We start from the raw sequence: 12210 nt of genomic DNA, 5'->3' as shown, positions 1-12210 counted from the left end.
AATTCTAATAATGTTATATATCTAGTCCAGTGCCCTTGTCAAAAACAATACATAGGGAGAACCAAACGCACCTTGAAGGTCAGGATAGCAGAACACCTGAATAATATCAGTAAAGGTTATGACAAACATTCGCTATCCAGACACTTCAAGGATGCACACAATCAAGACCCTAGGGGTCTCTCCTTTATGGCACTGGAGAAGGTTGAGAAACATTGGCGGGGAGGCAACCAAATCGAAAGACTATCGCGGGCAGAATCGAGAAAAATTTATGAATTCGGTAGCATGTTACCAAGAGGCTTAAATGCCGAATTAGAAATATTCAGCTTTTTATAGACATGGGTGTTCTGTGTGGGCGTTGATGGAGAGTTGCAAGTTTGGCTGTTTTCCAGCACTGCAACTCTCCCTCCACCCCACACAGGCCACCCTTCCCCTTCTATATCCATATTTAAGAGAGAGGATGAAAGATATTTAAGAAAATTAATGTATGAAATATTTGAATTGGCTCCTTATAAATTTGAACAATCTGAGAATCCCAAGAATAGCATAAGTACTAAAATTTGGGCAGTCTCCCAAAAAAACGCAATAAAATCACATATGCGTTTTTTCTTATAAATGTATCTGCGGGTACCTGCTAATAAAGAGGAAATATCAAGGCTGCAAAATTCGCATATATTTATTCATCTTAATTGAATTTGTTTAAATAATGATTTTTAGTAAATGCTGATTGATTTTTAATGATATGTGAAGAAAAGAAAAACCTGTATATGGGTAAATAGGAAGAAAAATTTATGAAAAAATTGTATGAGAAATTATGTTGAGGTGATGTTTAATAGCCTACTATTCAAATATATAAGAAAGACTAAGAAAGTAACTTGATGAAAAGAACCGCAATAAAAACGCAAATAAAATATGGAACAAGAAAATAGATCCAGACCGGGGTTTCCTTTGAGACACAATTAGAATCCAGATCGGGTTTTGAAATAGACCGAAAGTCATTATAAATAGAGACCGTTGTAAGATTTGGGGTATGCCACTGAGGAAGAGGACAGCGTCTCCTCGAAACGCGTCTGGCGGAATACCCTGAATTACAGATGACCTATGAATAAAGAGTGCACTACAAAGAATAAAGAAAGAAAAAAGAACGGTCTCATTCCGTAAGGACAGAAAACCTGAGACGTCACTAACCTGCGTCGGGTGATCCTCCTACTGACTCAAACCCTGCAAGCCAGCTGAGAAACACGTGGGACGCGGTGAACTTCAGAGCCGGGACGCCGGCATATACTGTGGACCGCAAACCCACCAAACGAACAGAGGCACGCAGGTGAAGGTAAGCCCACATAGTGGGTTAAGCTTGTTAAACTACCATATCCAAGCAATAAGAGGAGAAATATCATCTACACTTAAAGACAGAACTTTGATACAAATATAGCCACAGTTAAAGAAGGAAGTCCATCTTTCCTATAGAGATTGCTACATATGTCAAATAACATCTCAGGACGCAGGTTAAAAACCCATTGAGATTATACTCAGTGTCAACTAAGCATTTATTTATTTTTGCTTCCCCCCATATAGGACTATACTGAACGAATTTTTATTCTGTTTAGCCAAATGTGTTAAGCATCTTTTATACGTATTTTGTATAATCATTTTGCCTGACTTGGCAGGAACTTGCCGTCCGAACAGCCTTTGGTTTTTCCTGTAACCAGGAGTAACCATCAGTTACACAATTTGGCTGTTTGGACTGCCAGCTTCAGTTTAAAGCCAGGAATGTGTAGTATTCAATAGAATATTTTTATGTATGAACTGTATTTTTTATTATCAATTATTTTAATATTAAAGTGTGTCCTATACCTCCTTATATGAGTGCCCATCCATACTTAATTTACAATTTAACCACTTTTTTGAGGGGTGATCTCAAATCTTGTTTGGTGCACCTACCCTGAGGGTTACAGAGGTGAGCGGATCTCTTAAACCGTATTCAAGAGGGGAAAGTACTTAGCACTCAGGGGCATAGAAAAAAAGGTGCTCCAAGAGCTACTCCGGCCCCTCAGTGCTCCGCCGTTATTCTATGCAGCCTGTAATATGCTATGCTAAACATGTTATGCTGGACAGTGGATTGTATGTACAGTGTAAAGGTAGATTTAGATGGTGCGATATTATTCGGAACAAACATGAAGGCAAATGTGTAATACTCCAGAGTGGCATTACCACCTCTTTTGGGCCCCACTATCCTAAATGGTGAATACTGTGTCATTTTGTACATCTAATATCATGTCCTGCAATATGTGTGAATGTATTTCCTTGAGAATTACTGTTGTAATGTTGCTGGTTCACCAGCAGATGGCGGGCGGCAACATTGGCAGTGCTAGTTTACATAGAATGGAACTTGTCTTTCCATTCTAGCCCTCTCTAGAGAGGGAGGAGATTAGTTAGGAGCCAGTTCCAGCCTACCCCTCCTGGGGACAGGGTGTGCCTCGAGGATCCCCTCCCTGGGGAAGAAGCAGGCCTCGTTCCTGCCTGTGAGTTCTACATGGTTGTGTGTCCCCTCCTGGGCTTGCATTGCCTAAAGCCAAGCTAAGTAAGCTTGAGGCCAGGAAGAAGTTCCTAGGATTAAAGTAAGAGACAGACTACTGAAAACCAAGTTCCAGCAGGAGAGGAAAAGTTCCTATTTAACCCAGCCAACATAGCAGAGCTGAGAGAGTACAGATGTAGCAGAGCTGATTGTGTTTGCCTTCCATTTTCATGCCAAAATCTGCTCATGACCTAGACAGAGTTGGGAGATTGTTCCTTGATGCAAGTTTATGCAAAGTAAAGCTGTGTTTAACGTTAAGAAAAGTCTGGACTCACCATCCAAGTTAACCACCCCTTTTATCACTGCTTCGGACAACCACGTCTGGGATCCAAGGATATCCAGGTAGGAGCACTGTGACATGTGCATCCAACTCCTTCAGGGAGATTTTAGGTCACTGTACACCACTCTGGCAATCCTACATCTGGGTATCTACACTTATTTCATCTACTTAAAGGGGACTCCAGGTCCTCGTTGCAGCAATGCCACTGCCGTCACAACGACTCTAACAGAGGGACATTTATCGTAAAAACCTCTTAAAGGGTAAGGGATACCCCAGATGCGGGCCTAACCGTCCATTGCAAATGACACCCTTAAAATTCCAACACTTAATAACTGCATAATAATAAATCTATATGTGTAAAGAAGGTTTTATATATATATATATATATATATATATATATATATATGTGTATCTATGTATTTTCCGCAATCACTCAAAAACGCAAATCGATTTCAACGAAACTTGGTATACACATCCCTTGCTACCTGGAAAGAACTTTTGTGGGGGTCACACCTCTCTAGGACATACTGTTCCTGAGATATTCCCCCAAAATTACCTGCATTAGCCAATACAAGCCTGCAATTCTTTCTCTTCATATCCCAACTGCCATACACACGGTCACATGTCCCTTATCAGCCAAAAGAAGCTTGCAGGCCCTTAGTCTCCACAAACACACAGTTTTACTCCAGGTTTTTTTACTGCTGTAGACCAGCCATTTTTCTTTACTGCTGTAGATCAGCTTTAAGCTAGGGCTACACAACGATGTGTCGCACGACACATAGGGCACAACTACACTGCTACATGTGTCGTGCGACATTGATGTCCCACGACAGTATTTATAATGAAAGTCTATGGTGTTGCACTGCGACTTGTGACATGCTGCGACTGCGACGCGACAGTCGCAGAAAAATCCATCTTGGATGGATTTTTTGTGACTGTCGTGTCACAGTCCAGCATGTCACATGTCGCAGTGCGACACCATAGCCTATCATTATAAAAATTGTTGAGACAAAATGTTGCGTGACACAGGTCGTCGTGTAGCCCTAGCATTAAAGGGGCAGGGCACTGTGGAGGTCACTGTTAAAGAGGAGTTCACTGTGGATGTTACTGTTAAGGGTGAAGGCCGCTGTGGAGGTCACTGTTAAAGGGGGAGAGGCCACTATTAAAGGGGCAACTGCTGTGGAGGTCACTGTTAAGGCAGCATGGTATTGTGGAGGTCAGTGTTAAAGGGGCGGGCCCCTGAGGAGGTCACTGTCAAGGGAGTGGGGTTCTGTAAAACTCACTGTTAAAGGGGCGGGCTGCTGCGAAGGTCAAAGTTAAGGGGGTGGGCTGCTATGGAGGCCCCATTTTAAAGTGGCGGGGCACTGTGGGGGGTCAGTGTTAAGGGGTGGGGGACTGTGGAGTTGACTGTTAAAGGGGCGTGGTTGTGTAGAGGTCACTGTTCTGGGGAAAACTGTTGATATCTTTTAACGACACACACAAACATTAAATTAAATAGATTAAATATACCCGTGCGAAGCTGGTTCCTTCTGCTAGTACATTAATAAAAGACATGACAACCTCTTATGGAATTAAAATGTCTGCAATGCTTTATAATGGGTAACCTTAAAATACAACACCATGAATAAATTAAATAATTTCATAAATAATTAAAAACATCCGACTTAATTAATGTACCATTCGAAATCCTCAATTAATCACCAAAATCCACTAATAAAGCAAAGGGACAAAAACAAAAAAAAGGGAGAAAATTTATAGGAAGAGGTAACGATCCGGTCCTCTTCAACTGGCCATGAAGTGGCCCTGCAATTTAAAGAGGAATTTTTCCCGCTGTGAGCGCTGTACATCCAATCAGGAGGGGATCTTGACTTGGGGCGAACCTTCATGCACGAGTTCTGTAAACCTGTCACCGAAGGTGTACAGGAAACAAGACAATGCAAAATGAATATATGACTCACTGGATCCAAAACTAAGGAACAAAAGGGAGACCCCTGCATCAGACCTGGCTCTCTCCCTTACTGCTCAGCCTATGCGATTATCCCAATGGTGGACGATCGCATATCCTCGTACCTCGACTATATAACACCTGAACACCCTACAATAGTGAAGGGACACGACCACCGGCTCCCTACACTAGACACGGAGGGAGTCAGGGTCACCTGGGATCCAGCAAACAGAAAATCACTAATTAATGTACAACACTTAACTTGTAGAAGACTGGGAAATAGGATCAGCATGCACACACACTCCAGGAAGCTGTATAAACCACACACTAATGCATTATGGGGAGGAATTTAAAGGGATGCAATCAGTCCAACTACATGACAGCTGAGAGAGGCTAACGAGATGAGGAACTGAAAACCAAAACCAAGAAAACTCAAGGAGGAGGTTCTGAAAGGCTTCTGTCAGAGCTTCTCAGCTGTCTGGTTGTGACAGTACCCCTCCCTCTACGAGTGGACTCCGGACACTCAGAGCCCACCTTCTCAGGATGGGACCTATGGAAAGCCCTGATGAGATGAGTGGCCTTAATGTCCGTCACTGGGACCCACATCCTCTCCTCAGGACCATAACCCTCCCAATGAACGAGGTACTTGAGAGAACCGCGGACAAGACGAGAATCCACAATCCTAGAGACCTGAAATTCAAGATTCCCATCAACCATAATCGGAGGAGGAGGCAAAGGCTAGGGTACAATGGGTTGAACATAAGGTTTTAATAAGGACTTATGAAAAACATTATGGATCTTCCAAGTCTGAGGAAGATCAAGACGGTAGGCAACAGGATTGATGACAGACAGGATTTTGTAAGGCCCAATAAACCTAGGACCCAACTTCCAGGAGGGAACCTTCAATTTGATATTCTTGGTAGACAACCACACCAGATCACCAACATTCAGGTCCGGACCAGGCACATGTCTCTTATCTGCCACACGCTTATATCTCTCACTCATGCTCTTTAGATTATCCTGAATCTTTTGCCAAATAGATGACAAAGACGAGGAGAATCTGTCCTCATCAGGTAAACCAGAAGACCCCTCTCCCGAGAAAGTCCCAAACTGCGGATGAAACCCATATGCACCAAAAAATGGTGACTTATCAGAGGACTCCTGACGACGGTTATTTAAAGCAAACTCAGCAAGGGACAAAAAAAGAACACCAATCCTCCTGATTCTCCGCCACAAAACAGCGCAGATATGTCTCCAGATTCTGATTGACGCGCTCTGTCTGGCCATTCGACTGCGGGTGGAAAGCAGAAGAGAATGACAACCGAACCCCCAAGCGAGAACAGAAAGCCTTCCAGAATCTAGAAACAAACTGCGTGCCCCTATCAGAGACTATGTCTGAAGGAATACCATGCAATTTGACAATGTGATCAATAAATGCCTGCGCCAGCGTCTTAGCATTAGGCAAACCAGGAAAAGGGATGAAATGCACCATTTTGCTAAAACGGTCCACCACCACCAGAATCACAGTCTTCCCCGAGGAACGAGGCAGGTCCGTTATGAAGTCCATGGACAGATGTGTCCAAGGACGGGAAGGAATGGGTAAGGGAAGGAGAGGACCTGATGGCCGTGAATGAGGGACTTTGGCACGAGCGCAAGTCTCGCAGGCTGCCACAAAACCCTCAACCGACTTACGAAGCGCAGGCCACCAGAATCTCCGAGCGATGAGATCCACTGTGGCTCTTGCCCCCGGGTGCCCAGCAAGGACCGTATCGTGGTGTTCCTTAAAAATCTTAAAGCGAGAGGCACAAACAACCTCTCAGGAGGACAAAGATCAGGAGCCTCTGACTGGGCTGCCTGCACCTCTGCCTCCAATTCAGGAAAAAGAGCAGAGACCACCACACCTTCAGCCAAAATGGGACCCGGGTCTTCAAGATTCCCACCTCCCGGAAAACAACGTGACAGGGCATCTGCCTTCACATTCTTAACCCCAGGGCGGAACGTGACAACAAAATTAAACCTTGAAAAGAACAAAGACCATCTGGCCTGTCTCGGGTTCAGACGCTTGGCTGACTCCAAGTAGGCCAGATTTTTATGGTCAGTAAACACGGTAATAGGGTGTCTGGCTCCCTCTAGCCAATGGCGCCATTCCTCAAAAGCCAACTTGATGGCCAACAATTCCCTATCTCCCACATCGTAATTTCTCTCTGCGGAGGAGAGTTTTTATCAAGAAAAAGGCACACGGTCGCCATTTGGCAGGAGAGGAACCCTGAGACAAGACCGCACCCACACCCACCTCAGAAGCATCAACCTCAACTATGAAGGGTAGAGAAATATCAGGTTGTACCAAGATGGGAGCGGAAGCAAAACTCTCCTTGATATTAGAAAAGGCCTTACGCGCCTCTACCGACCAGAAAGAAAAATCTACCCCCTTTCTGGTCATATCAGTGAGTGGTTTACCAATAGAGGAATAATTCAAAATAAACTTCCTGTAATAATTGGCAAAGCCCATAAAACGCATCAGCGCCTTCTGATTCTCAGGAAGCTCCCACTCAAGCACAGCGCGGACCTTCTCGGGGTCCATGCGAAAACCAGAAGCGGAGAGAAGAAACCCCAGAAATTGAATTTCTGGAACCGCAAACACACATTTTTCCAGTTTCGCATATAATTTATTCTCCCGCAGGATGAGCAAGACCTGACGTAAGTGTTCCTTATGCGTTTTGAAATCAGGAGAAGAAATCAAAATGTCATGCAAATACACTAATACAAATTTTCCCATTAAATGATAAAAAATGCTGTTCACGAAATGCAGAAAAACGGCTAGGGGCATTCATCAAACCAAAAGGCATAACCAAATTCTCAAAATGGCCCTCAGGGGTATTGAAGGCCGTCTTCCATTTGTCTCCTTCTCTGACCCTGACCAGGTTGTATGCCCCTCTTAGATCTAATTTGGAAAAGACTTTAGCCCCAACAATCTGGTTAAACAGGTCCGGGATCAGAGGAAGCGGATAAGGGTCACGAATAGTGATACTGTTCAGCTCCCTGAAATCCAGACAAGGTCTTAAAGAACCATCTTTTTTCTTAACAAAGAAAAAACCAGCGGCAACAGGTGACTTTGAGGGTCGTATGTGTCCTTTTCTCAGACTCTCCGAGATATAAGCACGCATAGCGACCCTTTCAGGTTGGGAAAGATTGTATAAACGAGATTTAGGCAGCTTGGCGCCTGGGATGAGATTAATAGGGCAATCGTACTCCCTGTGCGGGGGCAAATCCTGAACTCCACTCTCAGAGAAGACATCTGAAAATTCAGAGAGAAAAGGTGGTACAGTCTTAGTAGAAACCTCAGAAACAGATGTCGTGAGGCAATTCTCTCTGCAAAAGTCACTCCAACCATTTATTTGCCTCGCTTGCCAATCAATGGTGGGGTTATGTTTAGTGAGCCAGGGTAGCCCCAACACAAGAGGAGTAGGTAATCCGCTAAGGACGAAACATGACACATCCTCAACATGAGCATCACTCACAATTAAACGAATATTGTGAACTATGCCCTTTAATGATTTCTGAGAAAGTGCAGCGGAATCAATAGCAAAAACAGGAATATCCTTTCCCAAAGTGCACACCTGGAAACCATGAGTTATCGCAAAATGATTATCAATGAGATTGACAGCTGCTCCACTATCTACAAAAATCTCACAAAAAATGTTCTTGCTCTCTAGCGCCACCCTGGCAGGCAGGACAAAACGGGAACTACAAGCAAACGGAAAACCTTCAATTTCCGCCTCAACCCTGCCAATAGTAACAGATGGAACATTTTTAAAAGATTTTTTCCTTTTTGTTTCTTTATTACTCCCAGAAAACTGCCTGAATCTCCTAGAGGGACAAACATTTGCCAAATGATTTATACCTCCACAACAAAAACAAACCTTCCCATGCGGGCTGAATCTTCTATTGTCAGAGGCAATCAACCCCAGCTGCATGGGCTCCTGCTCAGAAGGGGCTGACAGCGACTGAGACCCCTGCGCACAGAATGAGACCGCTGCACTGTCCTGGGACTGAGTATGACAGGAAGGAGAGATCTCTCCTCTCTCTCTAAGACGCCTGTCAATACGAACGGCCTGAGACATAGCAGAGTCCAAGGAGATGGGCCTCTCATGAAAGGCAAATGCATCTTTCAATCCCTCTGAAAGACCATGGCAAAATTGACTTCGGAGTGCAGCATCATTCCAACCAGTATCAGCTGCCCATCTCCGAAATTCTGAGCAGTATATCTCTGCGGATTGTTTACCCTGGCATAACAGACGTAGTCTAGACTCAGCCAGAGCAATACGATCCAGATCATCATATATCTGACCCAGGGCTAAAAAGAATTCATCCACTGAACGGAGGGGCCGTGCCCCCACCGGCAGCGAAAAGGCCCACGACTGAGCGTTACCCCTGATCAGCGATATAATGATCCCCACCCTCCGTTCCTCATCACCAGAGGAATGGGGAAGAAGGCGAAAATGGAGTTTGCAAGCCTCTCTGAAACGCACAAAATTCTCACTACCCCCGGAGAACGTATCCGGGAGTGAGATTTTAGGCTCAGAACAAACTCCATGAACGCAAGCTGAACCGGTCACTAGAAACTGAGAAAGAGTCTTACGGAGATCAGCTACCTCCAATGAAAGACCCTGGAAGCGTTCAGTCAGAAGTGAAACCGGATCCATGCTTGAGACGGTTTTGGCGGTTTATAATGTCACGGAAGGTGTACAGGAAACAAGACAATGCAAAATGAATATATGACTCACTGGATCCAAAACTAAGGAACAAAAGGGAGACCCCTGCATCAGACCTGGCTCTCTCCCTTACTGCTCAGCCTATGCGATTATCCCAATGGTGGACGATCGCATATCCTCGTACCTCGACTATATAACACCTGAACACCCTACAATAGTGAAGGGACATGACCACCGGCTCCCTACACTAGACACGGAGGGAGTCAGGGTCACCTGGGATCCAGCAAACAGAAAATCACTAATTAATGTACAACACTTAACTTGTAGAAGACTGGGAAATAGGATCAGCATGCACACACACTCCAGGAAGCTGTATAAACCGCACACTAATGCATTATGGGGAGGAATTTAAAGGGATGCAATCAGTCCAACTACATGACAGCTGAGAGAGGCTAACGAGATGAGGAACTGAAAACCAAAACCAAGAAAACTCAAGGAGGAGGTTCTGAAAGGCTTCTGTCAGAGCTTCTCAGCTGTCTGGTTGTGACAAAACCACATCAAACCGGATAATAACGTGATTCATGAAAATCTTTTGAGGTAAACCTAAAAGAAAGAGCAGGGGTACCCTACTGGATGCAGGTGAAACGGGTGGCTCAGGAAATGCTAAATGTGTATATTGAAGGGCCCTATGGTACTTCTATTGAATGCGATAAGTGAGGCGCTAGGGTACGAGCACCAGGCTGCTCCTCCATATCCTACAGGCCGCTAAGTGCCTCCTTGCCCTGTTCTGGAAGTGCTCCATTTCTCCCTCTAGATCACACCTGTAAACTTGGATCTGCAGAATATTTGGTGGCCATCCAGCGGGATACAGTGGACAAGTTCTTAAAGGTTTGGCAGCCCTGGGACTCCTACCGCTACTGCCTTTATAGACGTGAACTGAAGTTTCCTTTCTTCAAAATACTATTTTTTTTCATTTTCTCCTTTTTTATGTACTCATGTTTGTTACATTGCTGTAATTTGTCATTGAAAGACAAAAACATTCACAAAAACGTAATAAAATCTAAGTAAAAAATAAATAAAAGAAAGAGTGGGTAAACAGGGACAGGAGAGGAAGAGAGAAACACAACACTAACCTAAACTAATGGTGTCATTGCCCCCATGTGTCCCCCAAGCTCAACTCCCTAGGGGGCCTATACATTCCTATGAGCACTCGTTCCTGACAATCTGCCCGTGCTTGCAAGTAAATGATCATTTCTGAGCAGCAGAGTGTGCCATCTAAACTGTGATCTACCCAGAAACAGTGCAGCTCAATGAGGACGAGCAATCAAAATAATGATCCCTCGTCATACTGTGGAGGTGATTGCTGCATGTACAATGTAAATCTACCTTTACATGCATTTAATAGCAGCCACTGTATTTTTGTGCACCTTTAGGACAGTGGTGATGGGCACGTGGCTTGGCTGGGGTCACACATTCAGACGCTGTATTGTTGTGCCACACAGGTTGCGGAGGAGTGGAGCGCCTTGTGGTGAGTGCAGTGAGGAGGATTTGGGCCTGCTGAGAAAGGTTGAGGCTCTTTCACTTTCCTTTAGGTGGATGGTTACTGAGGTCTGCCAGATGGCTACAACTCAGCTACGTCCTCAGGATGGCAATACAATTGAATCTAATGAATCTAATGCCCTACAAGAGCTGAAGGACCTGTGATGACATCACAGTCCATGTGATCAGTTCTTAATGCAGTAGCTGAAAAGGACCTGGGATGATGTCACCTTTATGTGACCAGTGCAGGAGAGGACGGCACAGCAGTGAAGAGAAGTCCTGGGAAGAAGCTGTGGTGAGGTCTGCTACATGAAGAGAGGTAAGTGAAGGGAGAGGCAGAGGAATGCTGGGAGACTGTATGTTAGGGCTGAAGGGAGGAAAGTTATTTACATGGGACAGTGGGGTGGAGTGATGTTATTTACATGGGACTGAAAGTTGAGGAGGCGGTTATTTACATGGGAATGCATGTTGGAGGTGGCTGGGGCACGGTGATGTTATTTACATGGGACTAAATGTTGAGGGGTAATGTTATTTACATGGGACTGCAAGATGGCGGTGGTTGGGGAGGGGGTGATTTTATTTACATGAGACTGTATGTTGAAGGTGTCTGGCGGAATTATGTTATTTACATGGGACAGAATATTAAGGAGTTGATGGGACTGTATGTTGACGGTGGCTGGGGAGGGGTGATGTTCTTTACATGAGACTATATGTTGAAGATGGCTGGGGAGGGGGTCATGTTCTTTACACGGGACTGTATGTTGAAGGCGGCCAGGGAGGAGGTGATGTTATTTACATGGGACTGTATATTTGAGGGGCTGGAGAGATAGTGTGATGGTATTTACATGGGACTATATGGTGGAGGGGCGGAGGAGCTAAGGTCGGAAGCAGGATAACAACACAGGAACTACGAGCTGGAACCTTCGCTGTAGAAAACTACAATATTGCTCAGGCGTCACAGGAAGGAGGGGGGGGGGACCCTTATAAAGGTGGTGTCTGGCCGGGATTGTAGAGAAGGCAGAATCAGGGGAGTGCACGAACCCTTAAAGAAACAGGACGTGTGCGGCTCCTACAAGATGCCACTGAAGCTGTCGCCGCCTGCGGGGTCCGGAGCCTGCAGCGGAGAAGAGGAGCCTTGTGTGCAGTTCAACTGAGGTACATA

The sequence above is a fragment of the Bufo gargarizans genome, chromosome 2 (assembly GCF_014858855.1).
Source record: "Bufo gargarizans isolate SCDJY-AF-19 chromosome 2, ASM1485885v1, whole genome shotgun sequence".
Classification (NCBI taxonomy): Eukaryota; Metazoa; Chordata; class Amphibia; order Anura; family Bufonidae; genus Bufo; species Bufo gargarizans.
Note: the sequence above shows the minus strand (reverse complement) of the source record.